This window comes from Petaurus breviceps, unplaced genomic scaffold (assembly GCF_028583685.1).
Source record: "Petaurus breviceps papuanus isolate PSGF00001 unplaced genomic scaffold, PetGlider_PUasm1.0 38, whole genome shotgun sequence".
NCBI classification, from domain to species: Eukaryota; Metazoa; Chordata; class Mammalia; order Diprotodontia; family Petauridae; genus Petaurus; species Petaurus breviceps.
This window is the reverse complement of record NW_027186304.1, coordinates 17,247,652-17,268,910: the sequence shown is the minus strand read 5'-3', so window position 1 is coordinate 17,268,910 and position 21,259 is coordinate 17,247,652. Positions and strand designations below refer to the sequence as shown.

Here is a 21,259-nt window from a genome sequence, read left to right as displayed (position 1 = left end):
GATTAAACTTCTCTTCCTCATGTGTTCTCAGCACAGAGTATGAGGGCAGCTAGTGCATAACAGACCACTGCAAACCGTAAGAGTTCAATGGTGCCCACTCTCCCAAAGGCGTCATTGAAGATGTTTCTAATACTCATCTGTCTTCAGAGATAAACAACAGTGTTGAAAGGAATGCATATTGCCTAGAAAGTACAGAACAGTTCAATCCATGTGGCTTTTAGAGGGGATGATCACAGACCACAGTCATATCAGAACATTCTACCCACCTCTATTTGCCCTCTACCCTAATATCCTGCCACCAACCCAGGAAATATGACTCGGGGCCTTTTAAGGGTCAGACTAACAAAGCTGTCAGCCAAAGTGCTAGAAGTCATGTTGGCAGCAGGAGCTGACTTTGACTGAAATGGAAGGTTCATTTTGGCAAACTTCCTTTCTCTCACCCTCATCTCCTTGTTCCCTCCCCCCCCCATTTCCTCCTCCTGGTGCATCCTCTTGCATCTCTAAACTGTGAGTACAAGGAAGGACTCAAGCAGAAATAACAGGGATTAGAACAAAGAAAACTGACAAAAATACCTTGGGATAAGTTCAACCAAAATATGAGTTGTTTTCATGTGCATATACCAGTTTGCTTGCCAGTCCCTGGCTGTCACTTTGGGTTATTTTCACCCCAGACACTAAGGACGTTAAGCTGAACAGCATACCACAAAGGATGAATGAGGCAGAGAGTGAGAATGACAGAATGAGTGCCTGTGAAAGCAAGGATAAATAGATTCTCCCACTCTCCCTACTCCAGGCACACAAGGATATGTGCATCTTCCCCTCCCTTCTCTTTCCTTTCCAAACATACACACACACACACACACACACACGCATGCATGCACACCCTCATGGCCACACATGCTTGTAGTTGAACCAGCACACGAATTCTTTAAATTATCTTCCTTGGAAAGTGTGAAATTTGGCTCTGAAGCCAGAGCCAAAGAGCCTCCAGAAGGACTTCAAACTCTTCAGAGTGAAAAAAATTCAAAACCTCCCCTTCCCTTGTTTATTCAGCAGAGTTAAGAGTGATGGATGGCTTTCAGATTTTCAAGCAAGTATCACAAACTCTCTTTTCCCCCATCTCCTTCCGCTATCTATTGGTCATCATTACTGTGTTTTACCTTTGACTAGAGGGCACAGAGATGCCAAAGCTACTCCATTAATCAGGCAGCAGATGGAGAATTAAGGCCAATGAAGCTGGAATTCTCACTTTCTACTCCCAGAGGCTTATATACATTAGCTAGAGGAGAAAGCTATTGAACAATGACCACATGCCAATAAGTTTTAGAGCCTCTGATTCTTCCCCCTTGTGTTTTCCTGTTTGCTGTGGTGGTTTTTAATCCTGTATACATTCTATTAACTCTGCCCTTGCCAAAAGCATTCTCCAAATTTAACTGAAAGTCAGCTTCTTTCAAATATGCTAGAGAGGTTTCACATTCCAGTGGCATTTGAATATCAGTGCTGAATGAATACTCCATTCTATAATGTCCTTTTACTCTAAGATTAGAGTTAGAGTGGTAGTGGATTGCTTAATATTTGTTGAAGGCTCTTGATGCTGTTGGTACTAGATGGCACTGATAGGACTAAGTATTCCACAGTCCCATTTTATTTTTTCTTGGTGTGCGCTTGAATGGGAAGTGTGGGTGTTTTTTAATTCTAAGTCCCTAATCTTTAATATTCTACTAGCAATTAGATTCTAGCTCACCACTAAAAAGTTGGCTGCTGCTACCATGAATGAGTTTGTCAAGTGCTTTCTAAGTGCCAAACAGTGGAGTTAAGATATAAAAGTGAAACAGTGCTGTACTCCAGAAACTTACATTCTAACGGAGGAAGATGATGCACCTTTGGCAGCAGTGATCAAGGAATAGTATTTTGGTTTGGAAAATCACTGGCAACAGTGAACAGAGTCATGGGGGACTAACAACATTTCCATTAGCAATGGCAATATCGATTCCAAAGCTGGAAAGGAGGGAGGGTGAAGAAGAAGGAAGACCAAGGGAATTTTTATGAAACAGATGGGAAAAAGATGACCGGGATAAAGCATATCTGGAAAAAGTCAGATTCCGTGGCTATTTGACACATTTACCAGTTAGGATAGCACGAGTCCCAGAGCTAGAGCCCCAGACCTGAGAAGAAATCCCCAAGGGCATGGTGTCTGATAAAAGGGGGATAGTGGTATAGCACCTATCAAGGTCCAGTGGGAAGGGAGGGAGTGGGTATTATCAGGCAGGGCAGAGAAGAAAATGACTAGGGTGCAATATAAATTATAACAATAGCAATATATATATATATATATATACTCACACACATATATTTGTATGTATGTATATATGTATACATACATACATATATATATAGTTTATCTATATACTATTTTAGTTTTATAGAGATATAGAACTTGGGCAGCTAGATGGCATGGTAGATTGAGTGCCAGACCTTGAGTTCGAATTCCATCTCAGATACTTACTAGCTTTGTGACCCTGGGCAAGTCATTTAACCCTGGTTGCCTTAGTTTCCTCATTTATAAAATGAGCTGGAGAAGGAAATAGCAAACCATTCCAGTATTTTTACCCAGAAAACCGCAGATGGGATCATGAAGAGTCAAACATGACTGAAATGATTAACAACAACACAAAATAATTAGTCTAATGAGCACATTTTACAATTGAGGAACCTGATGCCCAGAAAAGTGAAAAGACTTGTTAAAGGTCACACGACCAGTAAAGACCAGAAGTGGAATATAGAACATATATGTGTATATATATATATATGTGTGTGTGTATATGAACATTTAGACACATCATATATTACTTTAGCCTTAGAAATCATTTTATAAGTTATGTATAGTGTCTTATCTGATCATTTACACCGAATCTGTGAAGCGAGAATTAAAGATCATGTTAGTATTCTCACTGGCAGCTAGATGACATAATGGGTAGTGTGCTAGTCAGGAAGGCCAGAGTTCAAAGCCAAGCTCAGACACTTACTGGTTGTATGACCCTGAGCAAGTCACACAACTTGCTTGCTTCAGTTTCTCAACTGGAAAATGGGGATAATGATTGAATCTGCCTCACAGAGTTGCTTCAAGGATTAAAGGAAATGCTATTGTAAAGTACTTAGCACAGTGCCTGACACATTTACCTCCCCTCCCAATAAGATCATACCCACCCATTTTACAGATGAGGAAACTGAGATTGAAAGAGGTTAAGTGATTTGCCCACAATTGATGTCTAAGGCAGGATTTGAATCCAGGTCTTTTTTGTCCCAAGTACAAAACATTATCCACACCCCTTACCTAGTATTAGGTAATGAGTGCATGAGTTCTTTGGTCATGATAGCCCATGACCCTTAAACTCAAATATCATCACATTCTTAGTCAACAATTAGAAGCACTCCATACTGAAAAGCCATGCCTTTGAGCATGTAATATTGCCTAGCAGACTTTCTGAAAGCCATTCAAACCTAACATTCCATAGCCTGTCAGACTGTTGTTGATAAGTTGATTAGTTTTTCTCAGCTGCTTTTCCCCTCTTTTCAAAATTCTTTGTTACAAGGCATGGTTTGAAGCTAAGGGGGAAGGGAGGGATATATTTGCAAATGAAAGAGATGTAAAAACACATTTCAATTAAAGTGCATATACATGCCCATATATACACATCTATACATACATGTACATGCATAAACACACAAGCATGCACATATGTATATAGGCACACACCTGTGTATATGTGTGCACACATATGTGCACACACACGTGTGTGTATGTGTGTGATCCAAATCAGTTTTTTGTTATTGAGGATCCTGAACTTTTCATGTTTTATCCATTCTGGAATATCACCTTGAGGCTTGGGATTTATACTCTGTTATGCAACATTTTCTTTGTGGCAACTGCCCATTTGTCCCTTAAATCAGTCCTACCCATATGTGGCTATCAGGGGCAGGATCCTAAATGAAGGAAGGCAGTATGGAGTTCATCAAAGTCATTATTCATCATTTAGACCTATTCTTTTGCCATTGATGCTTTCAGAAGGGCATTGCATTTGGAGACATAACAACTAAAACTCAGATTTTAGGTTTGGCACTTGCTATCTGTAGAACTTCAGATTAGTTAGCTTACCTTTCTGCACCTCAATATCTTCAATTGTAAAATGTGGACATTGGACTGGATGATCTGAAACATATCTCTCAGTTCTAAATCCTATGAGCCTATGAGATGGTTTCCTGTATCCCAAATGACTCTGGTATATGTGCCTGCATTTCAGTGGCTTTCTAGTGGCTGCTTAGCTATCTATCCCATCTGCACCAAGGATTCAGCTCTTCAGTGCCTTAGGTACTGTAAGAAGTTACTGATGATCAAATGGCAACTGATATAGTAATAGCTAATTTAATAATAACATTTATAGTCACATAGATTTAGACATGGCCATGACCCTAGAGATCCTATAATTGGAATTCCTTTATTTTGCAAATGAGGTAATGGAGACCCAGAGAAATAAAATGAAGTGCCTGTTGTCACAAAGGCAGTGAGTGGCATTTTAGACAACTCAGGACTTGACGCAAAACTGTGGTGGTGATTTAATTCAATGATTCCCTTGACTTCATAAGTGTTTTCCATATGGCCTTGTTTGATCTGGTGGAATTTACTCTCAGTACTGAAGTGTTGAGAGGAATTCAACAGATAGTAAACATTCATTCTTGAGCATCATGAAGGAGCAATTTTGAACTCTAGAGATAAAGAGTATAATGTGCTAAGGGAAAACAAAGGTGATGGCATGTGTAATACCAGCTCAATATAAACATAGCTCTCCATTTCCACCTCTTGGAGTCAAGTAATGCAGATGCCAGAGAAACTGATAACAAATTGTTGTGAGTAAACATTATAAACTATATAAGAGTCTTTCTTGGAATTAGAGAGTGTGATTGTGCGATTCTCAACTGTAGGAAATTCCCAGTCCTTTAAATTGTCTCTGACCTCTTTTCTTTCTTTTCTTCTCTCTCTCTCTCTCTCTTTCTTTCTTTCTTTCTTTCTTTCTTTCTTTCTTTCTTTCTTTCTTTCTTTCTTTCTTTCTTTCTTTCTTTCTATCTCATGGTTTGTTTTTTTTTTTTTTGCGTGTGTTAAGTGTCTGAGGTCACATTTGAGCTCAGGTCCTCCTGACTCCAGGGTCGATGCTCTATTCACTGCACCACCTAGCCACCCCTGACCTTTTTCTTTTATTCCCTCCCTCCCCACCCCCTCTCCTTGTTTTGCTTGTTTTATGTCACACAACTCTGTTAAAGCTTGGGGTTTTTGAGCATATAAAAGCCAGGTCCTACTCAGTTTAGTGGTATGTGCTTTCTCTGATCCAAAATGTTTCCAGCTGTAATCTTCTGGATCGACTTTTCAAGGATGTTGGATATTTCTCTTAAAAGGTTTGCCTGTGTTGACTGCAATCTTGCAATTACTGAGTCAGTTGTCCTTGATTGTGGACATAAAATTTGTATGCGTTGCTTCTGGAAGAAATCCTCTTCATCTTCATTGTGCAATTCATGCTGGAAATTCTCCCACCTGAAAACTCTTCAACATGACATGGTCATGTACCCTGAAGGGGAAGGCATGTGTGAGATTCACCAGGAAAAACAGAAGCACTTCTGTGATTGGAATAAGACTCTCCTGTGTGAGACCTGTTCTAAATCAGAGGATCACAGATATCACACACATTGGCCCATTGCTGTTGCTGCTCTGAGATACAGGGAAAAAATAGAGGCACATGTGTCACACTTGGATGGCCACCTAAAACAACTGCAGAAATTCCAAAAATTTGCTGAGAAAGAGAGACCTCTGTCATGGGTTGTTGAATGCAGTGACTACAGAGATGTGTCCAAAAAAACATTTGACCAAAAAGTTCAGAAAGTACTTAAATACATGAAAAGGAAGGAGAAGAAATCGAAAATGGAGGAACTTATTCTGGAGAAGATAAAGGAGAAATTCAGTGAGCTTTATCAGAAGCTCAAGAAGACAGATGCTATCCAGGAACGTAAAATCCTAGAGCAAAAGAAGGAGTGGGAGGCCAAGATAGCCAGTGAAATAAGATTCTTAACAGACAACATCACTGAGCTTCAGGAAAAGAGTCAGAAACCAAATCTGGAAATGTTACAGGATGCGGCAGAACCATTGAACAGGACTTTGAGAGAGTACACTTTGGAACCTTTCATTCCAAGAGTGAATGTTTCTATCTCATTGTGGTAGCTGACTTTTTAAAATTCTATCACAGATTTAAACTGTTGGAGAACTGCAATTACTATGACTTGGCTGATGATAAAGGAAGAACTATCATGTTTAGAATGGATTCCTCAGGAAACACATCAACTCATTACACAACAGGCCTTGTTAAAGCTGAGGACACTGATGGACCACAAATGCTAGGTTTATGATCCCAGGAAAAAATTGTTGACAGAGAAGGATGTGTAAGATCCATCGCCACTATGGGTGATTTCAGTATGTGCAAATCATCATGCATCTAAGGTTGGGGCATTTTTGTATGCATGGTTTTGAATCTGTTTTATTTAATAAACCTCACTTCTTGGGAAAAAAAAGCTTGGGGTTTTTGGTTTTTGCTTAATGACAGAATGAAGACAATAAGTATCAATGAAGAGGACCTTTGATAAGTTCATCAACCAATAAGCATTTATTAAGCACTTAGTATGTTCCAGGCACCATGCTAGGGACTAGAGATACAAATGTAATGTGAGATAGTCCTAATAGGTTTGCCAACTTAGAATACTGGAACCAAAATATTTAAGTGACCCTGGGCAAGTCTCTTAAATTTTATGTTTCTCAACTGCCTTATTAAATAAGGAAGTTGGATTCAATGACCTTTAAGGTTCTTTCTAGCTCTAAATCTATGATCCTATGATACCCTTCAGAAGCTTACATTCTGCTTGGGGGTAGAAGAGACACATGATATGTTCACAGGTAAGTAAATGTAATCAAAATAACTGTGATGAGGGGTGAGTCTAATAATTGGGAGAATCAAGAAAGGTTTCTCGAAGGAGGTGGCCTATGAGCAAAGCCTTACAAGGAGTGTTTCTCAGAGTCAGTTAGGTGACACTAGTTGGCATGATCGATAGAGCACTGACTCTGGAGACAGGAAATATGAGTTCAGATGTAGCCTCAGACATTTACTAGCAATGTGACTCTGGTCAAGTCACTTAATCTTTGTCCCTCTCAGTTTCTTCATCTGCAAAATGGGAATGATAACAATAGTGCCTATATTCTAAGATTTTTGTGAGGAGCAAATGAGATAATGTTTGTAAAAGCACTTTGTAAACTTCATTTCTGATCTGATCAGCTCTGAACAGTAATCAAGTCATGGCAGTTACTGATACTTCCTGGCTCACTAGAGAGATCTTTCATGGGTTTTTAATTATTTTATGCTCTCCTTGGCTTTCTCAGGAGGTGTAAACCCTTTAATTCATCCTCAAAGAGTTTCAAGTTCATTTGAAAGGTAAGACACTTCAACATCATGTACTTCACAGTCCAGGCTCAATCAGGACTGTTTTAATATTGCTATCTCTCATTAGTAAGCTGTATAAATGCTATTCTAATGATAATAGGAATTTGACGATCTTCCCTGCCCCTTAATAGGCCAAATATAATCACATGGAGCCTGTGGTGGAAGGAGTTTGCTGAACAGGTGAAGCAGAGCCTAGAGGAAGCTAGAAAGGAGTTAGAAAGCAGTTAGAAAGGAGGGAGGAGAGGATGCAGGAGAGGAGACAGCTAGGTATGGTGTTGCTCCCTGCTATGTTATGGTATATTAACTTCTTTGTTGCTATGATGGATTTAGTTTTCTGGTGTTGGGATTTGGCTTTCTGGTGCCTAAATAAATGTTTTGCTTCTGTCTTCTATATGGAGAGTCTGTCATATTTTGCCATTCAGAACTATGCCAACATACTCATAGTTGTTGTCGGAGCTGTGAATATAGTGTTGGCACTACATTGATATTGATAATAATAACAAAGACCACATTTATCTAATGTTGAATATGGGCTAGGTATTATGTGAAATGCATTACTATGCCATATAATTATCATTATAATAATTATGATGATGAGTGGGATAAGGTGGGAAAACATTAGGGAAGGGGGTAGAAGCAGCCTGTACAAAAGCAAGTAGGTAGGAGATAGAATAAAATGTTTAGGTAAGGGAAAACAGGGACAGCTTTGCTAAGGCATCGAGTATAGGAGGGTGAATAATATGTTTATCAGTCTGAAAAGATAGGAACCATGAAGGACTTTCACTGTCTGATAGAGGAGTTTGTATTTATTGTAAAGAAAATGGGGTGGGGGGAGACATACTGATACTTGAGTAGAGGAATGTCCTATGGCTTTAGGACTAACAATTTGTCAGTTATCTTAGGGATGGCTTAGAGAGAGAAGAGAAGGAAGGAAGGAAATAAGGAAGCAAAGAAGGAAGGAAAAATGTATAAGATACCTATTAAATGCCAAGCACTTTACAAATATCATCTCATTTGATATAATAAACATGGGAGGTGCTATTATTATCCCCATTTTACAATTGAGGAACCTGAGACAAATAGAAGTTACATGCCTTTTTCAGATCACACAGCTAGTAAGTATCTGAGTCTATTGAAGCTCAGATATTCTTGACTCCAAGTCTAGGAGAAAGGTAGAATGTAGGGTGGCCAATTAAGAAAAATTGCAATAGACCAGGGGAGAAGTGCTATTTCCTTATACTAAGGACAGGAACCTCAAGTCCACAGGTGATAAATGAATTGTCCAGGATGACAAAGGTAAGTCAGTAAGAATGATGGGATTGAAACCTCTGTCCTCTGACTTGTACATAGCTTAAGTAGTCCTAACTACACCACTTTGTCACCCCATCTCAATCTGTATTTATTAGTGACTAAAAGTAAAGCATTTGCTCTACACCTTTGACATTTCTCCATTTATCATGAAAGCTATAGTTAGCTCTTGATGAGACTTCCTGTATGTTAGTGATTAAACTGGAAAAGCAGCCTCATCCTGGAGTGGGTAGCAATCATGATTTCTGATCTGATCAGCTCTGAGCAGTAATCAAGTCATGGCAGTTACTGATACTCCCTGGCTCACTAGAGAGATCTTTCGTGGGTTTTTAATTATTTTATGCTCTCCTTGGCTTTCCCAGGAGGTGTCAACCCTCTAATTCATCCCCAAAGAGTTTCAAGTTCATTTGAAAGGTAAGACACTTCAACATCATGTACTTCACAGTCCAGGCTCAATGAGGACTGTTTTAATATTGCTATCTCTCATTAGTAAGCATCTAAGCCATGACACTGGCTAAAATATTTCTTCTGATGTGATTGTCTTAATGTTCATGCTAGCAATTTAATCAGAAATTGGGACTTTTAAAAAAAACTAGTTCTTTAGATTTCTGGTAGATATTACTTAAAACATTTTTTTTTTAGTTTTTCAATTAACAAGCATCCCCCTTCACCCCCCAATTTAAAAGAAAAGCAAGACTGGGATAAGCCAGTGAAATACAAATGAAAATAGACATCTAAATTAATTTATTTATTCAGTACCCTGTCAATCAAACTACTAAAGGATTACTTTGTAGAGCTAGAAAATATGATAAAACATATATGGAGAAACAAAAGGTTAAGAATATCAAGGGAATTTTTTTTAAAGTGTACATTACTTCAACCTCTTTTCTTGCCCCTACTATCTATCCCCCCACCCCCACCCCCAACCTTGGTACTCTTTCCTTCTTGAAATTCTTTGAATAATTTTGAATGCAATTTCATTTACATATTTTTGTGCATGTAGTATCCCTGAAGTAGCATATATGCTCCTCAACAGCAGGGACTTTTCTGACATGTGCCTCTGTAGCCACGGTTGCTAGCAACGTGCCTTGCATGTAATAGAGGTTTAATAAATACTAAAGAATTTGCATTACTTTCACCTTTGTAGAGTCTATGATTCAGTGGTTGAATCTGCTGACACAGAGAACTAAAAGCAAATAATCCAGCTTATGCAAGTTGTAACAATGTACGGTAGGAGAGCGGATTGCAAGAGATCCTTTAAAATGTGAGTGTTCAATGTGTGTATATGTCCAACATCAAAAATAATTCCCTCTTTTCATCTCAAAAGCAGAGGAAAATACAAGCATCACCACCTCCAGGAAAAAACCAGCGAGAAGCCCTGCAGATGAGTGGAAAAAAGGATGGAAAATAGCGGAAGGACAGAAAAAACATTAAACATGAAAAAAAAAATGGCAGGCTGAAATGAACATGAAGGGCAGGAGGGAGGGAAGTGGGGGGGGGGAGAAAATCCCTGAGAAGTAAGTGAGAAGACACCGAAAGAGGAGAAAGTGAAAATGTCTTAGAGTTAATGTTAGAATAAGGTTCACTCCAATTTGGCAATAGAGAAAGGAATGTTAGCTTACATGACAGTTACTACTTACCGAATTCAGGAAAATAAAATTCCCTCTGAGAAACAGCTACTTATTATTTGGTAGAGGTACATGGCATAACTGGGAGGAGGAGAAGGCCAAATGATTAATGGATGCTTACAGAGACTTCACTAGTAAAAGATTCCTGTCATATACAGGAGAGAGAACATACACAAGCATTTGGTGGTTGTTGTTCAGTCCTATCTGACGCTTTGTAGCCTCATCTGGGGTTTTCTTGGTAAAGATACTGCAGTGTTTTGACATTTCCTTCTTTAGTTCATTTCATAGATAAGGAAACTGAGGCAAACAGGGTTGAGTGACTTACCCAGGTAATAAGTATCTAAGGCCAAAATTTTGAACTCACAAGGAATAATGATCACTTGAGCTATTCTATCATTTTTAGAAAACTATATAGGTTCTTCACCTACATTTTGCAATGTCACAAAAATTTCTCCTTGATAATTAGAATCTATCCACTCAATTTCCAATTCTTTGTCACCATAAAAAGAACTATTATAAATATTTTTGTATATGTAAATTCTTTTCCTTATCCTTTAATCTCATTGGGGGTATAACCTATTAGTGATATTGCTGGGTCAAACGGTCTGCACACTTTTATAGTGCTTTAGACCTTCAAATACTTGAACATGACTACTATTTCCCACCCCAGTTTTCTCTAGTCCAAACATCTTCGATTCTCTATACTGGTCCTCATGGGATCTTTCATCAAGGCCTTGAATCATCTTGATTGTTTTCCATTAGTGTTTTCTCTAGCATATCAATATCTTTTGTAAAATGTGGTGGCTAGAAATAAACAAAAGACTTTGCTGTCACACAGAAGGACAATAAAGGACTATGTAAAGGATTACTATATGAAAGGACAATCACTGCCTTCTCGTTCTTGGAAGTTATGGTTCTGAGTTGAATTCTTTTTTTTTATTTTGGCTGCTATTTAACACACTTTTGACCCATGTTAGAATAAGATAATCTATTCAAAGTGCTTCATATAACTATCATTATTATTGTGAAGCTTCTAATTATTATGCATTAACATTGAGTTTGAACCTCAGATCTTTTTTTATGAACTATCTGGCAGTATCTCATCCAGCCTGAACATTTAAAGTTGACATTTTTTTGAACCCAAGAATTAGACTTTACATTTATCTCAATTAAATTTTATCCTTGTGGATTTAGTCCAATGTTCTTACAGTTTCTCAGATCTGCTATCTTTCTAACTACTCACCGTAACACCTGTTCTTGCTTCAGTTTCCCTTGTCTCTTCTTCATGATTCTAGAAATTCTTTTCCTCACTGTCTACAAAACTATCACTTATGTCCTCTGTTTCATTTTTCCTGGGATGCAACTCTCATACTTTCATGGTATAATGGAAAGATGGTTGGATGTGGACCTGGATTCAAGTCCCACTAAAGCCATATTACTTATATGACCTTGGGCAAGTCGCTGAATACCCCTGACTTCCTTCCAATTTATTTATAAAACCAGAGCATAGGACTAGAATGATGATCTTCCCTGTTCATTTCAGAAAAAAGTCTTGTGATTACTGCTGGCAAGCTATTTCCTTTGCCTGTGTGTTACTCTCCAGGCAACTTAGAGCTCATTCTAAAATTGGCATCCCTCAAACCTTTATATCATATTATGTAAGGTTCATAAAATAAATCTTTTCTGCAACAGTCAGGCAGGTTCACAATCCTGGAATTGTCATGCTCTCTCCTCCCTCCCTCTCTCCTCTCATACCCAATCAGTTAATAAGTCTTGTCAATTCCACCTCCATAAAATTTCTCTTATCCACTCCCTTCTCTCCACTCTCAGTACCACCATCCTAAATCAGCATCTCCTTGTCTCTAAACTAGACCACTAGAATAGCCTCCTAATTGTACTCTTGGCTTCTTCTCTCTCCCTTTTCCAAAGTATCATCTGCCAGGTTGCCAAAATTATCTTCCTAATGCTTAGGTCTTCCTATTCTACTCTGTAACTCAATATATTTTAGTGGGTTCCTATGCTACCTTGGATAAAATAAAAAATCCTGAGCTTGTCATTGAAGACTGTGAGCTCCTTGAGAGCAGAAATTATTTTTTGCTTTTGTGTGTGTGTGTGTGTGTGTGTGTGTGTATCCTCTATGCTTACCACAATACCTGTCACATAACAGGTGCTTAAGAAATGTTTATTTGGGGCAGCTAGGTAGTGAAGTGAATAGTTCACCGACCCTGGAGTCTGGAGGACCTGAATTCAAATCTGGCCTCAGACACCTGACACACTTAATAGCTGTGTGTTCTTGGGCAAGTCACTTAACCCCAATTGCCTTGACTTTCTTCTCTCAAAAAAAAAAAAGAAATGTTTATTCAATGACTGACTGACTGGGACTCCACTCTACCTTTTCAGATATTTCACAATGCTCCCCTTAACACATTCTACTTGTGGTGAATCAAAGTTATGAGAGACAATTTCTGGGTCATTAATAATAAATTTATTAATTAAGCTAACTAATAATTGATAAATCTACGGTCAGTTGTTCTTGTAACCAAAGACACCAAAGGAAGATTTTGAAATGACTAAATGAGATAAGTATCTCATAACTGGGAACTTTTCTGACAAGTAAAATGAAATTCTTATTAGAAGTGGGTTAAAAGTCTTTAGTTCCTCTGGTTGGTGGCTTGATTATAAGACTCAGCAGCCTCAAAGCATCTGGGCAGGGAAAGTCATTTCCATCTAGTCCTCTCTGGCTAGTTTTCTCCTTCATAGACTGGATTCCCTAAATTCTAATGGAGGACATCAAAGATTGGGGTTTCCTTCCCCCAAAGTAAAGGCTTGCCCAGACTGGATTTTGTTTGTACTCTAAACAAAAATTAGGTTTTTTCCCCCTCAACCTAGTACCTTGTTAAGTAGTGTGTGCCTTGGGGGCTAGAAGCACTCTTATCTTTCAGTCATGCCCTTCAGAGACAGACTGACATTTTCAGGGTTGAGTCTTAACATAATAAGATGAAAAGGATGGATTCCAAATTAATAATTAGTTATTAATATAATAGTATAACATTAATTTATTTCATATGTTTCATTTATATGAATGACTACTTGCTTTTCCGCCAATTTATTATTCCTTCCCCTATCCCTGTGCCTTTGCAGAGGGGCCATGCCTGGAATGTGTTCCCCTCTCCTTCTTACAATCCTTAGCTTCCTCCAAGAATCAACTCAGGTGACATCCACCCCCATGAGGTACTTTCAGATCTCCCCAAAGTTGTCAGTTTGCCCTTCAAATGATCTTATGTTTACTTACCTGTTACAGTGCCAATGCAATATTCACAGTGCCAACAGTCACTATAAATATACCTGCATAGAACTCAATCACAAAATATAACAGATTCCCCATATAGAAAACAGAAACTAAGCATTTATTCATGTACTAGAAAACCGAATCCCCAAACCAGTAAGCCAGTTCCATCATAGTAGCAGAGAAGTTAATAGGTCACAATAACACAGAGAATCACCGCATTCTTTAGCCTTCCCACAAACCAACATGAGCCTACCAGTCACAGCAGGTGACAAAAATCAACTTTTACTCACAAGCCTATCTCCCTCAGTTTCCTCTCCTCCCAACCCTGTCTAGCTATTCTGACTCCCAACTTCCTGTGGGCACTGCTTCAGCAAACACTTCCCACCACAGGCTCCATATGATTACATTCAGCCTATTAGGGGCAGAGTATATTTTCAAAGCAGGGAAGGTCTTTAAATTCCCTTAGGCTTATTAAGGGGCAGGGAAGATCATCAAATTCCCATTCTCATTACATTTATGTATATATTGTATTCCTGCCTCCTCCCACCCACCTCACCAGTGGAATTCAAGATTTTTGAGGACAGGGATTATTTTTTACTTTATCCTTGTGATCCCAGAAACTAATAAACACACAGATTTACATTTTTGGTGGGGGTGATGTGATATGGTGGTAGATCTGGACTTTTTGTTTTGCTTATGTAATGAACTCAATCTGGAACCCCTATACACTGAGACAGGCAAATCACTTGGAATGTATAATATTAGAGATGTGCCTATGAGTAGCAAGGTGAATTGTCCATGGTAATACAACTGGTATCTGTTAAAGGCAAGACTTGAGCTTAGGTATTCCTGACTCCAAGCCTGACTCATTCTTGACTCTGCTATGATGTCTCTACCTTGCACAAAGTAGTTCTTTAGAAAATGTTTGTTGGCTTGAATTACAATACATAAAATGGGAAAGTCTTTTTTGCTAATTTATTAAATGTCTTGTGTGAGGAGGGGGGTTAAAGGAGGGCAGCTGTCATTTCATTTCCAGTTGTCCATGAAGAAGTAATATCCTTGTGAAAGTGAGCAGAACACACTTAATTAAGGGGTAACCACCTGAATAGAATGTAAGTTTCTTGAAGACAGGGACTATTTTATTTTTGTCTTTGCATCTCCAGTAACAAGCATGGTGACCTGCACAAAGTAGGTACTTCATAAATGTTTGGTGATTTATTGGTTTGACAAGATCTCTGAAAGGATTTTAATAGCACACAATAAATTGTATGATGCAGATTCTGTGAAGGAGGCAGTACAAGCAGTGTTTTCTCCATTTTACATTTGGTAAAATGAGGATGAAAAAAAATATAAACTAATTGCCCAGAGATACATTGCTAGAAATCAGTGGTGTCAGAACTCAGACCTAGTTCTTTTTTTTATTAAGACCACTGCTCTTTCTTTTCAACACGGGGCAGAGAAACACAGGTATGGTGGGGTACTGGAAATGAAACTCAGGGGTTCCATTTATACCTAGTTTAAGGAAAGAGCAGACATTTTAAGAAGCATCTCCCTTCTTTGATCTCTGTTGTACCATTTGTGGATTGGCATATCACTTGCCAAATTCAGAGTTTAGTATGTGAGAGAGCAAGGAAGTACATGGTCAAGTAAGGCTGCAAGAAATTTGCAACAGCTGGATTGTGATGGTCTTATTTTTCAATCCCGTCTCTCTCAATGTTATGCATTGCTGGTCCTTCAGGGAAGACAGTCAGGAATTCATGTATACTGCTGTGTTTCTCTGGGCATCTTATATGATCCAAGGTCAGACCCCATAGAGCCAAGATAAGGAATTCATTTAAGAGATGAACAGAATGGTGATGACATACTTGAAGATCTGGTCTCCAGTCACAACTGATCATCCATGACCAAGTTTAGTGTAACCTTTTTCCACTTGCATCTCTTATCACTGAGAAAAATAGACCAATAGTGATAGGTACCTAGATATACTAATCCTAAAGGAACCAGTCCCCTTTTTTCCAGTTATGCAGAGAGGTGCAATGTATTTGTAAACAAGTTGGGATACAAATAACAAAAAAAAATGCAGGCGATAACCACCAATGTGAATTTGTAGCCAAAATAGTCTTTGCAAGGTACCTCACTCTTCTTCCCATTGTTTCTTCAGTAACCTCTCTTCTTCAGCCTAAACTTGTAACAGTATTAGCCACTATGGACAGAGAGAGAGGTGGTGGCTTGGTTTTTCCTGAACTATGAACCTTTGTAATTGATTAGATTGAAGACATTCTTGTGCTCAATTGGGCAGTACTCCTAATGGAGGCAGGAAATTACTTGTTAAACAGATATTCATAGTTAAAGATGTCATTTGGGGGAACCTCCAGGGAAATAGGGATTATGTAACCCTAAACTGGGTTGTAAGCAGTAAATTTGGATATTAGTTCATCACATGGATGAATCCTAGAGGTCCAAGTATGTTTTATGTAGAGAGGAGTCAGAGGTGCTCAGGATTTCCTGAAGAGTGTTGGGCGAATTTCCTTTTATTTTTAAAATTAATTTATTAATTTTTAAATTTCAACATTCACTTTTGTAATATTTTGGGTTCTAAATTTTTGCCCTCCTTCTCCTCCCAACTTTCCAAATGGCATGCAGTCTGGTATTGGCTATACATGCACAATCATATTTAACATATACAATCAGAACAAAAGGGGAAAACCATGATAAAGAAAAAACAAAACAAAACAAGAAAAAGACTGCATTCAGACTCAATAGTTCTTTCTCTGGATACAGATAGGTTTTTTTGGATAGCATTTTCTATCATGAGTGTTTTGGAATTGTCTTAGATTATTGCATTGACGAGAAGAGTTAAGTCTACCAAATTTGATCATTACACAATATATCTATTACTGTGTACAATATTCTCCTGGTTGTGCTCACTTTACTCAGCATCAGTTCATGTAAGTCTTTCCAGGTTTTTCTGAAATCTGCCTGCTCGTAATTTCTTATGGAACAGTAGTATTTCATTATATTCATATACCAAAACTTGTTCAGTCATTCCTCAACTAATAGGCAGCCCCCCAGTTTCCAATTCTTTGCAACCACAAAAAGAACTGCTATAAACATTTTTGACATGTGCTCCCTTTTCCATTTTATATGATCTCTTTGGAATACAGATCTAGTAGTAGTTAGATTAGTTGCAAGATCATCTGGCCAATAGACCAGAGTGGGAGCAGTTTACGGGTCCTTTTGGGAGAATAAAGGAGGCATCATAATCCGAACAGAGATAATAAATCATGCAGGAAAAATAGAAAATGAGAACATGGTTTTCAGCTTTAATTCTGGTGTAAGGATCAGCTCATCATTTCTGGTCAACCCATGTGAGCTCACATTGCCAATTCAGAGATCAGGAAATAAACCCAACCAGTAATGAAATGATAATGCTTAGTGGGGGGATAATGTCTTCCAGAATTCAGGAGGGGTATATGGGAGAACTAAGAAGTTTTCCTGTTTTGTTTTATGCTGGCAGCAGCATGTTTTAGGGTCTTAAAGAAGGGCAAAATGGAGCTATTTTCTAATAGATTCTGAGTCATGAAGGAATTTATATTTCCTGGAGTTTGATGTGCAAATGGAAAGCTCTTCTCTGCTCAAAGATAATAACTAAGTATGTGATAGCTGAGGAAGGCTAACATTAGGTGGAGGGAGTGGTCTAGTAAAAAACTGTTTGCTACCCACCCACAACCACTACTTAGCAGGCAGATGGTTGTAGAGGACGAGTAATTCTGAGAATAATCGATATGAAGGTTGGTGAGGGTGGTATTTGGATTGTCATGGTAACTATAACTCAAACCCCATATTCCACGGGATGTGAGTAGGTGTAGGTCCCCAAACAGAAACCCCCTCAACCTCAGCTCTAGGAACCTCCCCCAGAGATGCTAGCTATAATTAAACCCAGGTGTCCGAGGTACCTTTGGATTACAATATGAGTTATTTATCAATAGGGGAGTTGCCCCAACCAGGCTATAATCACTCCATGGATGTCCTTCCAAGGATATCAACACCCTCTCCAGAGATCTCTCTTCAAAATCAATAAATCAGACAGCCCTAGGAATATATTTTCAGGAAAATTTGGAGAAGCTATCTTAGTCACCAGCAGGAATAGTCCTTTATTTTATGCTAATAAAAATATTTGTGTCCTGCTTCTGGCTGTGGGGAGCCCAATGAAAAAATTATTCAAAGATTTATCCATTTTTTCCCTACAATACCATAGGAAGGTAGAGTGGTAGGGGTGAAAATGGGGTTTCCATGCTGAAAGTACAATTATAATTTTTAATCTTACTGGGGTATTACAATCCCGTAAGAATTAGGGGAATTAGCTCTTATGGCTGGACAAAACTCTAGCAAAATTTCAGACCTTCACGGATGATGTCAGAAGATCATGGCAGATCTTCTGAATCAACTTATTGTGGGATACTTTGATGACATTTTGATATTCTTCTCTCAGAAGTAGGATATGTGTTTCATTCAAAGGAAGCGCTACCCTGGTTGTAGCAACGTGTCTTCTCCTCTAAAATGAAGAAATATGCTTTCCATCAGCTTCAGATAACCTTTCTCAAATTTATTTGGGGCTCAAGCTAATTATCAATGAATTCAAAGTCCACTGGAATCTATGGAAATGAATGGCACTCTCCAGAGGGAAGACACTGCAGCATTAACTGGGAATTATAAATCGATCTCTACCAGGTGTTTATAGTAGATATTCACCATTGGAAAAAAAAAATCACTTGATTTTTAGAAAAGAACAGGTTTGACTAGAGATTTTATGAAAAAGGTCTTAAAGATGGCATTTTGACAGCTCTCTTGTTATGCCATATGAAACATATATGTAAAATAAGGCTTTTGTGCATGCCCAGATCACTTAAGATGGAGGCACCCACATGGGAGAAACCAAGGACCTGTTTCTTGGAGAAAATATCCTGCATTGACCTACTACTACATGGGCAGGGTCAGTCTATATCTATATATCTAAAAATGTTTGCATCTTTAAAAGTATCAGACTGGACCAATCGCTCTCTCTTTCCTTGGACAGTGGTGTCCAAGGGTGAAGGACTCCTTTATTCACTGAGTGACATCAACAGTGATTGGAGAAAAGGTTGAGGGTTTATTCCCTTTCCATTAGACCAGGTAGCCCTGAAAAAACAGCCTTGAGATTTTGATCGATCTGATTTATTTCCTTTGTCCATTTCAGCTCTACATGCAGAGGAGAGAACCTTAGATTTGGGAGCTCAAGCCATGATGATGAGAGAGCTAAGTATTCCAGGATAGAGGCCATCACCAGCCTGCCAGAGAAACCACAGAAGCTGGGGCCCTGGGACACAAGCTCTTCATGGACTTAGAACTTGGTAGGATTGATGTTATTTAGGAAGTGAGTTAAGGAGTGAACCGAGTTCCACTCTTCTCTCTAGAGACCAAAGTACTATAGAAAGAATTAATTCCTCCCAGATGCAGAGGGGAAATGTTAGCATGTTTGTTCTTGCGATATCTTTGAAGTAAATTTTCCTTTGTAAAAGCTAATCTAACTGTTAAGTGTTTGAATGGAATCAAGGTGATTGGACCTGACTGTTTGGGGGTACATAACAGGTGGGGTCTAGAGAGTTCATCCCCCAAGATTACCTAGAGAACACTGGTAGAGGGGTAAAAGGGAACTAGCCTTCAAGCAACAGGGGCCAGTGTAGTCGCTGTTACCCATGCATTATGATCAAGATAAACTTATGAAGAATAACTCTTGGAACAGCACTTAGGTAAAGAATAGAAATCTCCTTTCAAGTCACTACAGAGTTCCTTCCTTCCTCTTCAGGTCTGTACAATTGACATAGCTTATATTATCATTAGAAGAGGTTGAATTCATGTTTTCCTTCTCCACAATGAGGTCCTCTGCTTTATTCCTCCTCAGTCTGAATGTCCTTCTCAAATAAAATAAAATACCTTGGCTTAGGTCAAGAATTACTTGCTTTAGTCTGAACTTCTCTCTGCTTCCCTATAGTTGCACAATTTTTGGAGATGAAAAGAAAATGTAGAGGCATCAGGCTACACCAAGAAATATTAAAAGAATCAACATAAAGCCTCCAAAATGGTTCATAAAATTCCTTGGAGAATGAGGTAGGAAAGAATTGTACCAAATGAGGAGGAATGAATGGGTTGCAATCTCCAATAGTGGAAAAAGTTCCATACTCATACGATCTTGGATCCATCAGAGTTTTAAAATATCATTACCTGGGGTGGCCAGGTAGCACAGCGAGTAAGAGCACCGGCCCCAGAGTCAGGATGACCTGGGATCGAATCCGGGCTCAGACACTTAGCACCCACCCAGAAACACCTGGCCATGTAACCTTAAGCAAGTTACTTAACCCCAATTGCTTAGGGGCGGCCAGGTGGCTCAGCGAGTAAGAGTACCGGCCCCAGAGTCAGGATGACCTGGGATCGAATTCGGACTCTGATACTTAGCACCACACCCAGAAATAACTGGCCATGTAAACTTGAGCAAGTTACTTAACCCTGATTGCTTAAAAAAAATATCATTTAACCTTCTGAGTTTCAGTTTTCTTGAAAGGAAAAATGAAATAATCATGCTTGAATCAGAAGAGATGATGTATGTAGTGGAAAGAACTTGACAAACTGTAAAATACTTTACAAATATCAGTTATTATTATTGTCCTTCAGTGCAAAGCAACTGTAGCAAAGCAAAACATACCTAAAACTTTCAATCAGAAAAATATAAAATGTAATGGAATTCTATTTATGGTAAAAGGAAGTGAAATCATTAGCATAGATGTTTGGGGAATATGTTACTGGGGAACCATGACAGAAAAGCTGTTCTAATGATACAGAAAGGATCCTTCAAAATAATTCAATATACATTAATTTACTACTTACTGTATTCAAAGCATGGTACCAAGGGGATGTAAAGATGTTCTCCTTTCAAGTAGTTTCCGATATTGCTGTAGTTTGTCCTTTGTTTTTTCATTTTCAAAAATCAGTGGGTGGTGGGTGATGTCTTGACTCTTGAGTGAGTTGGATTTAAGTGAGGCAGAATTGCATAATGCTATCAGCCTCACTCTCTCTTCCAGAGTCATTGAAGTCCAGTGGCAAGATGAAAAATGTCAAGATGACTGGTGATGACCTGGGATGCTGTGGATGACCTTGGTGTCTTTGATATTTGACCAAGCTCTAAGCTCTCCACAGAGCCTGCTTCAGTTGCCTTCATGGTCATGGGAATAAATTGCTCTCATCTGCCCATTCTACCCAGCATAGTCTTTCATGTACTTGGGGTATTTTCTTTTCTTTTCTGTAAAATTTAGGTAATAATACTTATACCACTTAGCTCACAGAGTTTTATGACAATTACTTGAGATAGTATAACTAAAGCCCTTTGTGGTACTATTATTCTTAGAACTGATTTAAACTCCAGTGGGCCTGTCTCCAGGGGCAGTAGGGCTGCAACAAAGTGTTGTTAA

General features: G+C 38.7%; 1 long non-coding RNA gene across 1 annotated transcript; it reads left to right on the top strand.

The window, feature by feature from the left end:
• The first annotated feature begins 9,103 nt into the window (after positions 1 to 9,103).
• Positions 9,104 to 21,009, top strand: LOC138170008 (uncharacterized). Its single transcript, XR_011170506.1, has 3 exons — positions 9,104 to 9,254; positions 18,994 to 19,147; positions 20,873 to 21,009. It is a non-coding gene; the product is annotated as an uncharacterized lncRNA (long non-coding RNA).
• Positions 21,010 to 21,259: the final 250 nt, after the last annotated feature.